This window comes from Cryptomeria japonica, chromosome 10 (assembly GCF_030272615.1).
Source record: "Cryptomeria japonica chromosome 10, Sugi_1.0, whole genome shotgun sequence".
Taxonomy (NCBI): Eukaryota; Viridiplantae; Streptophyta; class Pinopsida; order Cupressales; family Cupressaceae; genus Cryptomeria; species Cryptomeria japonica.
In genome coordinates, this window is record NC_081414.1 from 718,702,750 (window position 1) to 718,718,246 (window position 15,497).

A 15,497-nucleotide genomic window follows, 5' to 3' on the forward strand; every position below is an offset into this window, starting at 1 on the left:
TTTAATTCTTCCTCATATCTTTTCTTAGTCACAAGGTCACATTCACTCATATCTAGCATCTATGGAATCTTGAGGCATGTTCCTTTCATGAAATTGGATAGCTCAAGTGGTGGAATAATGAAATAACCCAAACTCTTTGATTTCTATACATTTATAGGTGCTAAATAGCCTACTTTAACTATCACTAATATCAGGCTACTAACAAGAGCTCTACTAAGAATTCATCACCTTTGAAGATTAACTGTTTAATCCCATCACAAAGATTCAACTTGATAAACAATGATAGTAGAAGTAAATTATAGATGCATATTTTTCTTGTGGTTCCCAAATCAAAGCTATATTACATTAGCTCAAAATTGGTGACAAATATAAGGATTTTTTAGGCCTCGAGGGCTCACCAACCTCTCATTCTATCAAGAAAATTCATGAAGGTGATCATATCATTCATGAACAACTTGATATTCTATATGCCTCTATCTAACATAAAGATAATGTTTTCATAGGTGAATAATAAATAGTGATTAGATTTAAATAAATCAATATGTTTTAGAATTTTTATGAGTAGAAATAGAGTATAATTGATTCCATGTGATTGTGTTATTTATGTTTGCATATTTGATAAAAATTATTGTTTCTTTCAATCCCATTCCATGGGAGGAGAAAGAGACCACTTGCTCTAAAGAAGAGAGATGATATTGGTATTTATTAGCTTAGTTATATTATAATTTTCACACTGTTATATTCACACATGAATTATTTATTTGATTCTATTAAGAATATTATTATGTGAGCTACAAGAGTATTATTTCTTGGTTACATAGACTATTTATTCTTTTACTTTCATTTTGGTTTCACTCTTTTAAGATAATTTAGTTCTAATTGTGTAAAATAGGTTATAAAAATAATGGTCTTTATTAATATGTTGATACATATAAAATTAAATGAGTTCATTTTTAATCATCTATTGTTAATATATTTAATTATATTATAATTTATTTTTAGAGTGTGCAATTTCAATTTATAGTTATTTCAACCCTAGGATAGAAGAATCATTAGCATATTCCTTCAATCCTTTATTGTGTACATCCTTGGATACTACCTCGATAATAAAAAGAGAGTATTATTTAGCTTTGAAAGGAGGAAAATAACTACCCTCATCAAAAAATGCATGGAGAATAAATGTAATCTAAGCATGTAAGGATATTTAATCATGTGAGCTTATATAACAATAGAAATAGGAATATATTGTGTAATAATTTTATAAATATATTGAAAGATAAGAATGACAAACACATAGATTAGAGATTGGATTTGTGTGTATTCATTTTTATCACATAATGGGTAAAGGATGGTGGGGTAAATTTTAGTGGCCAAAAGTGCATGAATAAGTACAATGACATGAAGCTATGATAAAGGGAGAACTCAATTTTATTGAATATAAATATATTCCTATAAAGAAACAATATGTTATTTGAGGAAAATAAATGATTATTAATAGGAATATGAAAATTTCCAATAGTGGCATGTTGTGATGGATAAGTTGTTGTGTTGTTGTTCTTGCCATCAAGGTGCAAGCCCCACCGGTTCATAGCTTTGAGTTAAAAGTGTTTACCCCTTTAAAAAAATAAAAATTCATTGTATATGAAAAATGGAAAAGGTCTTGATAACCCAAATGCATAAGGTGGTTCATATGCATACAACAATGTAAGAATCAAGCATAGATTCTTGTATCATTGAATAAGAATTCTATGAGAAAGATAATTTAGTAAGGTGTAATGGTGTATATAGGAGGAAATACTAATGCCTCCCTGAATAAAGGTATATAAATAGTAAATAAAATGTGAAGAGGGGACACTATTCATAATCAATGTGTAACAAGAGAATAATATAATTTTTTATATTGATAAACATCATGTGATCATGATAAAATGAGTTATAAAAATAGATAATAAATAAAGTATCTGAATAAGATAATCATTAATAATACACGTGATTAATTATATCTCTACATATCAAGGGTCTATCTCAAGGTCCAAGAAGAATAATGCATAGCATGAATGATAATATTAAAAATAGATTAACACATGTGATATCAATATACTACCATGTGTACATAAGCCTCATAAATTAGTATAGTCATCCAAATTTATCTTAGTTAAAAAAGTGTCATGTTAGTGTAATAAATAAATAATATGAAAATTAGGCCCAAGTGCATATAAGTTGTGTGTTACTATAAATAACACATACAATTGATACACTTGATTTGTGTCTTTTAGATGTGCTTAAGATATGTATGTGGATATGTAATGTATCATGAGTAACAATATCATAAATTTAATTTATATTAATTAGTGAACTGTAATGATGCAATTGGACCCTAAGAAATGAGTCAACTAAAGGTCCAAAAGAAACTCCATAATCGCTATCACATGTGATGGAGTAAAAATTATTACCTCACTAGGATCGTAACTAGTGTGAATGTGGGTTTCTTGATTTTTATCATTCCTCTTCTAACCATTGAGTCACATCCTTAGGTCAATAGTATATTTTTCAATATTTCCAAGTTTCTCTTTGTTCAACAAATTGTTTATAACCTTATTCATTCTTTCAAAGTGTAGTAGTTTTATATATAAACATTTTAATAATATTTTATCCAAGATAAAAAAAAATTGTTTAAAGGATGGCTTAGAAAGACCTAAAAATGATGAAATGATGCAACATTCTAAGGATTACACATAGACATAATTACACCATTAGATTACCTAAGATGTTTTTAGAAAAAATGAAGAATTCATGAATAAAGATGGAATATCATAAGCCTCAGGATCAACATACTATTCACCCATATCCCACATGGTGTAACATTTAATAAGATTTTATTTTCTCCATGGAAATTACTAGAGTATCGTTCTAAAGGCTCTTTTATGTAATGCAATTGGTATATGTGTCTTTTGATTTATATTTTTTGTATGGTTGAGGTACTATTTATGTATGATATTAAAAACTTCATTTATATCATCATTTTACACATTAATGCAAAGTAGAAAATGTCACTTTCATAGTGTATGCAACCATGGATTCTTCAAAAGGATATTATATTTTAGATTTTTGTACATTGCATGGGATAATGTATCTAACTTATATGGATAATATTGGATTAGAAGAATTATGGTACCTAGATAAGATCTAGGAATATTCTCAAAACCTTTAATGGTGAGATATAATAATTTTTACTTTCATATTTATACTTCTAATTGTTCTAAACAATCTTTAGTGTATATGTTAAGGCCAGATCTATTGTCAACTAAATATTTTCTATGATTGTTTCACCTCATTGCATGATGATATATGCAAAGGTATTTCTTTCTTCAAAACTGTCTTGGATAAAATCTATTGATCATTAAAAGATGTATGATGATATTCTATGTGGAATATAGATTTATCTATGTTGTTACTAATAATGGATCTGAATTCAATCCAACTTGAATTTATGTATAAATTTAAATTTTTCAGTTATATCTCTATGAAAGGGTGACATACATACTAAATATCATATACATATTTTATCTTGAATACTTCCAATTTGTTAAATAATATCATACTTCATTTTCTTAGTTATATCTTGAGGTGAATTAAGCTCATTTTTGGAAATATAGGTGGTGGTAAATTAGCATCTTGTTCTCTTCCTTAAATTTGATGACTATGCCTCACAAGATTATAGCTATGAGATTTATGGGCCACATGGAACATAATTATACAACAGACATAAGACACATCTATAGTTGATGAATAATGATTAAAAGATAGATTAAGGGAGGCCATTTCTAAGTCCACATTTTCCCAATGTGACTAGGTAGATAGGAAAAATACAATAAAGGCATTGACAAATCTAGCAAAAATATATAAAGAAATAAAGATGATTCAAACCATTGTAGATATCTACTATGTACAATCCTTCATATTTCTAATCAATAAAGGATAAATGAAATAAATAAGGTCCAAAGTTAGCTAAATAATGTATCAGTTTAACTATAGTTTTCCTAATTTTTAATGAATATATTTTTTTTAACTAATTTTCTATGTGGATGCAACATGAAAAAAGAAAAAAGAATTATGCTTTCCCACTTGATTTTAAGAAATAATATTCAATTTTTCAATGTGTCTACAATGAAACATAAGAAGTGAAAATATGATTTATTTCCAAAATGGATGTGTGATTAAAAATTAAGTATAAAAAAGGAATATAAAATTTTGTAAATGACACTACTAAAAGTAAATATAGATGAATACCTTAATATATCCAAATTTTATGGCCTTGGGTTCAACTCCCTTCATGGTTTTAAGAGGGTCGACTGCTTGTAGGCTGTCGATTAAGCCCCCCAAGGACTAGTCTCACCCCTTAGGTCGCCCTTAAGTGGAAACGCTCGGCCAGGTCCGCGGGCACTCGGGATGCCTTGGGTAACAAAATAAATAAATAAATAAAATCCAATGTTTAGAAAAAAATAAATGGTTAAAATCCAAGATGTTTAAGGTTGTATAGTTTTTTTTCTTTTTCTTAATGTATCCTAAAATAAATGGACCTAATGGAAAGAATGATTGATTTTTTCCTTTTGTATTCCTTTTATAAAAACACATTTTTTTCCCCAATTGAATGCCCAATCCTCAACATTTGTAAATTCAAATTTATTGTAAGTCTACATTTCAAATTTATTGCAAGTCTATATGTGACATATTTGAGTGAGGAATTATATATTTTAGTGGGAGAGATGTGTAGGCCATCTAGCTTTGGCATTGAAAGGAGGAAAAGTTATTTTATATTAATATTATTATTATTATATATTGATTTTAGAACAAGAAGAAAGTGAAGTTTTATAAAAGAGATCGATAAGTATCATCGGTTATGTGCGATGACTTTAATATGATTGAAATTCCCTATGATAATACAAAACTCTACCCATGTGCTAGACAATTGGAAAAAGGGAGGTTCTGTTCTACATGAGAAAAAAATTAGGTTCTTTTGACTCTAACTTTAGTTGTCACCCTAGATCAATCAACTTGGTACATGTGGATCAACTTGTGAGTGAGGCCAATTATATTTTTTTAGTTACTTAATTGTGCCTTGATTTTTACACAATCCTTCACTTTTGCAAACTATTATTTCTTACCTATTGAACCATTGGTGGATGTTTTCATGTATGACCACTTTCTCATAAATTTTGACATTGAATGACATATTTTCCCTCCCAAATTTATGAAGATTCAATTATTCTTCATATCTTTTCTTAGTCGCAAGGCCACACTTGCTCATATCTAGCATGTGTGCAATCTTGAGGTATGTTTTGGTGCAGGAGCGCCCAAAGATACAAATGAAGCCTAAAGAGTCTAGTATCACCCATGAGGTGAAAATGATCATATATAGTAGGTTGATAGGTTTGTGATTCAATAAGACCCAATTGATGTAAGACATTGTCATGGTTGCATTTTATAAGCCACCATGGATAAATGACCATGTGGATCAGTAGGAGTCTAGGCATGAGTCAGACAATAAAAATTGGTCTTAGAAACATCATAACAATCCTTGGAATCGGCCGAATGCACCTTGGAGTCACCAAAATTGAAAAGTACAAGTTGACAACTTTTGTTGTCATTGCAAAATGTTGTAAAAAGGGGTAACTAATCCTCCAACGGTTCCAAACTTTGAAAAGTGATTGGAAATAATTAGGGAGGCTATATTAGGCCCTCTTGGATCGATTATAGGGTTTTTTTTGTTGAAGTTGTTGAAATTGGTGATGTTTTGGAGAAATACAATATACTTGGAGTTTCCTGAAATTCTGCGTGTTTGATATTCATTTATGACAGGTACGGATTGGTGGATGCCTGAAAATAATTGGATGAGTTTGGGAAGTCTCTTACCTTTCATTTGAATCAATTTTAAGGACTTGTAACAATCGGGTTGTAGAGATCCATCAAACCCCATCCGGATTGGTCACAAACCCTGCCAACACCTAGGGTTTCACTGTAAAAATGCCCTTAATTTGATATTTTAACAAGAGGACCAAACAAACTATGGGAAAATGTTAGAGGGGCCATTGTAACATAATATTTTTTGTGTTGGTTTTTAGGGAGGCTCCAAGCTTGAAGAGATTTAATTGACCCTAGGTAGGCATCTCTATGTGACCGCCTGCATTAAAGAAGTGAAAATCACTTGCAGTAGATAAAGAAGATGGGATCAAGTCCTAAAACCTTGGATTTGGTTGTTTGACACCTTACCCCACCTTCTATAATTGTTGGTTTAGTTGGGTAACTAATGCAAGGGGTACATGCTTTGGAAATTAGGCTTAATTGGCTTAATTAGGTCTAGAAGGACAGTAAGGATATAGACCTTTCAAACTTGGGGTTAGGGTATAATATTTTGGGGAATTGTGTAACTTGATAAAGGATATTTGAATCTACCTTTATCTTATCTTATTCTTTGAAATTTTATTAAGTTGTGTGTGGAGAACTCAACCGGTAGGGCTACTAGACATATAGGATAATTGTGAGACTAGTACCCCCTAACACATTTGACAGTCAGATCTTATGGATATTTTGTGTTGGATGGACCACCAATAGACAAAATCCAATAGGTTTCCATCCCACCGGTAATGGAAGATTGTCTACCATTCACACAAGGGTAGAGTGTTTTCATCCCATCGGTAACGGAAGATACTAATCCTTTATGGACACGCTCACACAAATTGTTGTGTGAATTGAGAACTTGGTAGGTGTGTTGTTTTACATTTTGAAAAAATAAAACAACTTTATTTGGACATAGTGGTTGTGGGTGAGAGAAGGTTATCACCTAGTTTGTTGCTTGGCTTTGCATCATGTTCCTTTCATGAAATTGGATGGATCCAGTGGTTGCATACTCTTTGATTTCTCTATATTTACATGTTATAAATAGCCTACTTTCACTATCACTAATTCTAGGCTACTAACTAGGAACTCTACCAAGACATCATCACTATTGCGGATTAATTGTTTAATCCCTTCACAAAACTTCAACTTGATAAAAAATGATAGTATAAGTAAATTATATAGATGCATATCTTTCTTGTGGTGCTCAAATTGAATCTATATTACATTAGCTCAAAATTAGTGGCGAATATAAGGATTTTTGAGGCCTTGGAGGCTCATCAATCTCTCATTCTATCAAGAAAATTTATGAAGGTGATCATATCATTCACGAATAACTTGATATTCTTTACAAATTTATCTAACATGTAAATAATGTTTTCACAAGTGAATAATAAATAGTGATTAGATTTTTAAAAAAATAAATGTTGTAGTATTTTTTATGAGTAGAAATAGAGTATAATTGATTTCATGTAATTGTGTTATTTATGCTTGCATATTTGATTAAAAAAAACTATTGTTTAGTTCTATCCAATTCCATGCGAGGAGAAAGAGACCCCTCACCCTAAAGAAGAGAGATGATATTGGTATTTCTTAGCTTAGTTGTATTATAATTTTTACATAGTTATATGATACATGAATTGTTTCTTTGATTCTATTAAAAAGATTTAGTATGTGAGCTACAAGATTATTATTTGTTCATTACTTAGACTATTCATTATTTTACTTTCAATTTGGTTTCACTCTTTCCAGATAATTTAGTTCTAGTCATGTGAAATAGGTTATTTAAATAATGGTCTTTCTTAAAACATGTTGATACATATAAATTTAAATGAGTTAATTTTTAATTATATATATTGTTAATATATTTTTAATTTCATTAAAATTTATTTTTTACATTGTGAAATTCTAGTTTATAGTTATTTCAGCCCTAGGTTAGAAGAATCATTATCCTAGTCCTTCAATCCTTTATCGTGTACATCCTTGGATACTACCTCAGTAAAAAAAAGATATAATTACTTATCTTTTAAAGGAGGAAAATAACTACCCCCATCAAACAATGCATGAAAGATAAATGTAATCTAAGCATGTAAGGATATTTAATCATGCAAGCTTATATAACAATAGAAATAGAAATATATTATGTAATAATTGTATAAATATATTGAAAGATAAGAATGAAAAACACATATCTATTGGAGATTGGATTTGTGAGTCTTCATGTTTATCACCTCATAGGTAAAGGATGGTGGTGCAAATATTAGTGCCCAAAAGTGCATGGGTAAGTACAATGACATGAAGCTATGATATAGAGAAAACTTAATGTTCTTGAATATAAATATGTTCCTATAAAGACACAATATGTCCTTTGAGGAAGAACAATGATTTTTAATAGGAATAATTAATTCCTTGAAGATAAAAATGGAAAATCTCTTGATAACCCAAATGCATAACATTGTTCATATGAGTACAAAAATGTATGATGCAAGCATAGACTCTTGTATCATCGAATAAGAATTCTATGAGAATGATAATATGGTCAGGTGTAAAGGTGTATATAGGGGGAAATAGTAATGCCTCTTGTATAAAGGTATATAATAATAATAAGTAAAATGTGAAGGGGGGACAGATGATGTACCTAATGTAACATGAGAGATGAATCAATGCATGGTATTCATAATCAATGTGTAACAAGAGAATAATATAATTCTTTATATTGATAAACATTATGTGATAGTGATAAAATGAGTTATAAAAATAGATAAGAATTAAACTATCTAAATAAGTTAATCATTAAGAATGCATGTGATTTATTATATCTCTCTATATAAAGGGTTTATCTCAAGGTCCAAGAAGGATAATGCATAGCATGAATGATAAAATAAAAAATAAATTAGCCCATGTTCAATATCAGTATATTATCATGTGTATAGATAAGCCTCATAAATTAATATAGTCCTCCAAATTTTATCTCACTCAAAAAAGTTTCATGTTAGTGTATAAATACATAATGTAAAAATTAGGCCCAAGTGCATATAAGTTGTGTGTTACTATAAATAACACATACCATTGATACAATTGATTTGTGTATTTTTACATGTGTTTAATTTTAATATAGATATGAATGTGGATGTGAAATGTATCACAAGTAACAATATCATAAATTTAATTTGTATTAATTAGTAAATTCTAATAATGCAATTGGACCCTAAGAAATGAGTCATTTAAAGGTCCAAAAGGAACTCCATAATCACTATCACATGTGATAAAATAAAAATAATTACCTCACTAGGATCATAAGTCTAGTGTGAATGTGAGTTTCACTAATTTTATCTTTGCTCTTCTAACCATTGAGTCACATCCTTAGGTAAATAGTATATTTTCTAATATTTCCAAGTTTCTCCTAGTTGAACAAATTGTTTATAACCCTATTCATTCTTTCAAAGTGTAGTAGCTATATATATGATCATTTTAATAATATTTCATCCAAGATAAAAACAATTGTTAGATGGATGGCTTAGGAAGGCCTAAAAATGATGAAACGATGCATCATTATAAGGATTACTCTCATGCATAGACATATTTACACCATTAGATTGCCTAATATGTTTTTACACAAATTGAAGAATTTATAAATAAATATGGAATATCATAAGCCTTAGGATCAACATAATACTTACCCATATTCCACATGGTGTAACACCTAATAAGATTTTATATTCTCCATGGAAATTATTATAGTCTTGTTCTGAAATCAAGTGAACCTGAACTTAGAGGCAAAATTTAAAATTCATCCACTCAAGATATGAAGATAATCAAACAACAAATATTGTAGTACTCTGAATCTAGTTTCCAAACTACTAAACTTTTTCAAAATTGGATAAGATTAAGGGGGTCAAATCCTTCATGCACGAAAAACTAACCCTATTTTTTTCTGAAAAACATAACATAGTGTCTGATGTGCGCATCAAAAAAGTCATAGTTAGATTTAGTATTTTGAAAAATCTTTTGGCAAAAAGATAGATAAGAGTGAGCACTGGAAGATGTGTATTTTTTTGTAATTTTTTGTTGAGTATTTTTTTTTAATGATTTTTCCAATCAAGCACATCCTGAAAATTAGGTAATTGTTTGTGCACGAAGTATAAGTTGCACTAAAATAATCGAAAATACAATATTGTTTTTTTTTAATTGTAAAGAATCAAGTGCATTGTAATAATATATATTTTTTAAAATTTGGATAAGTATATCAAAAGTTATTAAAAAAATGGTGCACGTATGTTTGTGAGAACTATGGAGACACTGGTAAAAGAAATTCAATAATAATATGTTATCGTTGTTCAAATTTAAAAAGTTATATGGTTAGAAAGCTTAGAAGATGGGTGAAAATATGGTGGCAGTTTTAGAAATACCCACTTGATGAAGTGTAAACCTGATGATGACAAAGTCAAGAAACCAAGTTGATAAAGTAAAAAACGTCAAAAAGGAGGGAACTGGAGGGAAACCAAACTATCAAACCGTAACTTTGTCATCCAAGCCTATTTCCAAGACTAAACAGTCAAAAGCATGTACGCTCTATCTTACCCCATCTCTCTCTCTCTCTCTCTCTCTCTCTCTCTCTCTCTCTCTCTCTCTCTCTCTCTCTCTCCCTCCCTTTTGTTGCACTTTTTCTTTACTACAAATAGCATGTACAGGGTACTGAGCTCTCTCCCCCTCCTTCTCTCTCCCTCCCTCCTAGGTAAAAGTACAAAGCCGTGTCACACTTTTATAAAGGAAATGGTCAATGTTGAATCAAATTTTTAAATTAAATCAATAGAAAGTGAAATATATGTCTTGAATTTTGAAATGATGTAAACTAATAAAATTTATATTCTTTTGTCTTTTTCATGTTTGTAATTTTAACAAAAATTTAAAAAATTATTTATACACTTTATTTAGTAAATTTTACCTTTTTTCTACAATTTTTTTGTGTATATTGACAACTTTAAAATTTAGTGCATGGATGTATTCTTTACTATTTTTTATAAATATATATTTTTCAATAAATTTGAAAAGATGTCTATGCTGAAATATAACTCTTTCCAATTCCCACCACCTTTTTTATTAAATATTTATCCAAATTAAAAAAGGATTATATCATCTTGACATAGATTCATTTCTCTACTGCATCATATTGTTTTCAATTTTTTTTAATAAATTTTAGTATTTTTCCTTGACAAGATAATCAACCTTATATTGTAGTGCTGATGACCTAATTTCAATAGAAATAAAATATAAAATATAAAAAATAATTAAAATATTAAAAGATATATATTTTGAAAAATTCACTCATAGATCTATAAATGGGTGTTTTTACATTTCAAAAAAAATATTATTTATAAGAGGAGTTGTTGAAACATCGAGTTTTTTCAATTTTTTAATTTTTTGGTAATTAGACCCAAAGTGGTATAAAATATACATTTAGTAGACACTTCCAATTGGAAAAGTTATGGCCCATATATAACTTAGCTATTTTGAATCTATATAGACCATATGTTTGACTAAAATTATTTTTTAGTTAGAATTACTTAAATTCACTTGTACTGATAAGTTGGCCTGAAACATGACACAATTTTGTTCTTTTACCCCCCCCCTCTCTCTCTCTCTCTCTCTCTCTCTCTCTCTGAGCTCTCCCCCCTCTCTCTCTCTCTCTCTCTCTCTCTCTCTCTCTCTCTCTCTCTCCATACCCCATCCCTCTCTTTGTTCTTCTCTCCCTCCCTCACTCTCTCCCCCTCCTCTCTCTCTCTCTCTCTCTCTCTCTCTCTCTCTCTCTCTCTCTCTCTCTCTCTCTCTCTCTCTCTCTCTCCCTTTTCCTTCACATTTTATTTACTACAAATAGTGGGTACGAGGTACTGAGCCTATTAGTTCGCTACCCGACCATAACATTTTTAAGGCGTAGGAGCACGTACGTGCTAATTATGAGTTCTAAGCACGTACAGGGTGAAAAAAAATACCATTGGGCTTTCCAACGTTTTAGGGACTAACAACGCATAGGTGGTTATTAATATACCGCATGTGGGGTACTTAGACATAGTTTTATTTGCCCAAGAGCCTCAACAACCTCAAAAGAAGTTTTTGAGGTCGTTGAAGGCCCCACTACAACTGTGTTTGCACTTCTATCACTGTTTTATACATAGAAGTAAGTGAATTTTTTTTTTTTGCATGATTTCAAATGATTGAATTGTTGTTCTTATTAGTTTTGTCAATATTATTGTGATTGTTTAATAGTTTTGATTGAAAAAAATAATGATAAGATGCATATTTATGGTTATTTGTTTGTTTATGAACTTTTGTTTACATAAATATGTAATATGATTCTATTTAGGACAACCGATATCAACCATGGGAAAGAACAAGTGAGGAATGATGGAACAACAAGAGGCTGAAAAGGAAAGACACATGTAACATATGAAGAAATTACATGACATAAGAACAATGGGAGAAGAAGGTATGTCATCCTCAACATCTCAATTCGATTTACCAAATGAACATAATGCACCTAATGTAATTGAAGAAGAGACATTTGATTTACCGTACGAACCTAATGCAATTGAAGAAGATACCACATTCAATAATCAATTAAATGATTAACATACACCTGCTCTATTTGATGAATTTAAAGTACACAATGCACCAATGTTAACACCTCCTAGAATCATTCGTAGGAAACCAAAGTATCTAATTGACGTTGATGAGAATATATTGAAGCCAATGCCCGATAAAATGAATGAACGAACTTGTAGGAGAATGGTTAAAAAAATATAGTAAAACTATTTTGAAAACTTAAATCAAACTGCAAGATGTCAATTAATTGTTCAAATGATTAAAAATTTGAATTTTAGAGAGAAAATGAAAATTCTAGGCCTAAGATCATCTAAAAGTAACAACGAAAGAACTATTGTGACAAATCTATTTGATGTATATCAAGCTATTGGTTCAAAATCACGTACTAAAGATTCTAATGCTACTCGATGTGTCATTACATAAACCATAATGAGAAAGAAAATAAAAAAAGATCGTTTGATAAGCAAAACAAGTAAGTCATTAAACTTTAGTAGAACAACATTAAGTAAAGCATTATAGAGGCGAGAAAAAATAGAGGAACCTAACAATAATTCTCTTTGGGTATTCTCGGGTAGACTACCACACAAAGACAAGGTTGTTGTTGATGCACTAAGAACATTAATTGAATTTTTTTGTCATGACAACACAAGAGTTTCTCCCAACCAAAGAGATGTTGTTAGAAGGCGAATTAGGTCTAAAAATCATGAGCCACATGCCAAACATTATTTGGATATGACTCAAAAAAAAATTTATGAAAGATTCCTTCAAAAGTTTCCTCAAATAAGAATTTCTCAAAGATTTTTTGAAATGGAAAAACCTTTTTATATTAAGATTAATCATGTATGCACCATGTATTTTTGTAGGATGCATATTGAATTTTCCATGCACTATGATATTTTTCGTCATATTTGTTCTACTTTGCACACTAACGATGTTTTGCAGGAATGCAATATACAAGCACCTCATAAGTCGGTAAGAGAATTTATTTCAAGTGTGCTATGTAATAGACATGATGGTTGCATTTATTATAAGATGCCTTGTTTGGAAGGTTCTTGTGTTATATGTGGTGGTTTGCAATATTTACCAAGATGTGGACATTTGGAGAGGACACATGAAATTGGTAAGAAACTAGTTTCTTTTGGAAAATACAAGACAATCACATATGGAGTTAAAGATGGAAAAGATTTAAAGAGATGTGAACTAGTGAAAAATGATATATGTGTAGCTGAATTTATGAAAATGTTTCAAGAGAAACTAGTTTATGAGTACATAATATATACACATAGAGCTCGATGGTTAGATGAGAAATTCAAGTTATGTAAGGACACATTTCCTCTTGGCACCATTATCTCTATCGTTGATTTTGCTGAAAATTATACACTACAACCTTAAAATGAAGTGCAATCTTTGTCTTATCATTCTACACAAGTTTCTATTTTTATACACATAAAATTCATGCATGTAGATGATAGCACAAAGGAGGATAGAAAGGTTGTGCACACGATGACCAAATCAATTCTAGCCTCTTTTGCAACTTTTCATTGCATGCAACTGATGATTTTTGCAGCAAGCGAAAAAATGCCACCAATTGAAAATAGCTCCGAGTTGTCAAAAACTAAGATAGGCCATTGTAGAGGAGCGTCATGCAACCCCATAGGTTCAAACGGATCGATCATATGTGTTCTAGATTGGAAGAAACAATCCGTTAAAGTTTGCCAATTTTTTGGACTCAAGGCACTTGAGAGATCGCACCGGTAGCTTATGACTCTCGAAGTTCCGATGGTTTGGGATGCACAAGAGGAGTATTCCTAGTTTAAACTACCCACCCAGACATGCTCGTGATGTCAGTTTGTGCACACGAGGAACCGAATCAATTCTAGCCTATCTTGCAACTTTGCATTGCATGCAACTGACGGTTTTTGCAATAGGTAAAAAAATGCTACCAATTGAAAATGGCTCCGAGTCATCAAAAACTGAGATAGGCCATTGTAGAGGAGCCTCACATGACCCCACAAGTTCAAAAAGATTGATCATATGTGTCCTAGATTGGAAGAAATAGTCCGTCAAAGTTTAATAATTTTTTGGACTTAGGGCACCTAAGAGATTGCACCGGTAGGGTATGACTCTTGACGTTTTGACATTTTGGGATGCACAAGAGGAGCATTCCTAGCATAAACCTGCCCACGCAGATGTGCTTGTGACATCAGTTTGTGCACATGACAAACCGAATCAATTCTACCCTATCTTGCAACTTTGCATTGCATGCAACTGACGATTTTTGCAGCATACGAAAAAATGCTACCAATTGAAAATGGCTCCGAGTCATCAAAAACCAAGATAGGCCATTATAGAGGAGCCTCACGTAGCCCCACATGTTCAATCAGATCGATCATATATGTCCTGAATTGGAAGAAATAGTCCGTCAAAGTTTGACAACTTTTTGGACTCGGGGCACTTGAGAAATCGCGCTGATAGGGTATGACTCGACACTCCGACACTTTGGGATGCTTAAGAGGAGCATACCTAGTGTAAAAATTCTCACCCAGACATGCTCATGACATCGGTTTGTTCACACGAGAACCAAAATTTGACCATTACGAGCATGAGTGTGCTCTCGCACCACACACATATTGTTGTTTATATTCATATTGTCGATTTTTGTTGTTTATATTCATATTGTTTATTTCATAGGAAAATATTCATTTAAATTTATAAAAGGGCAGCCACCAAATACAGCGAATACACAATAATGAACTAAATACAAGGAGTTTTGTAGGGTTAATTCGACATTTTAGAAATTTTATCAAATCATATTCCACGATTGCAATGTTTTATATCATAGATTTTTGTTGTTTATATTCATATTGTTGATTACATAGGCAAATGATCAATTAAGTTTATAAAAGGATAGCCACAAAATACAATGAATACACAATAATGAACTCAGTACACATTTATTTGATCAAATATCAACATTTATATATATATATCAAAAAAAGGCG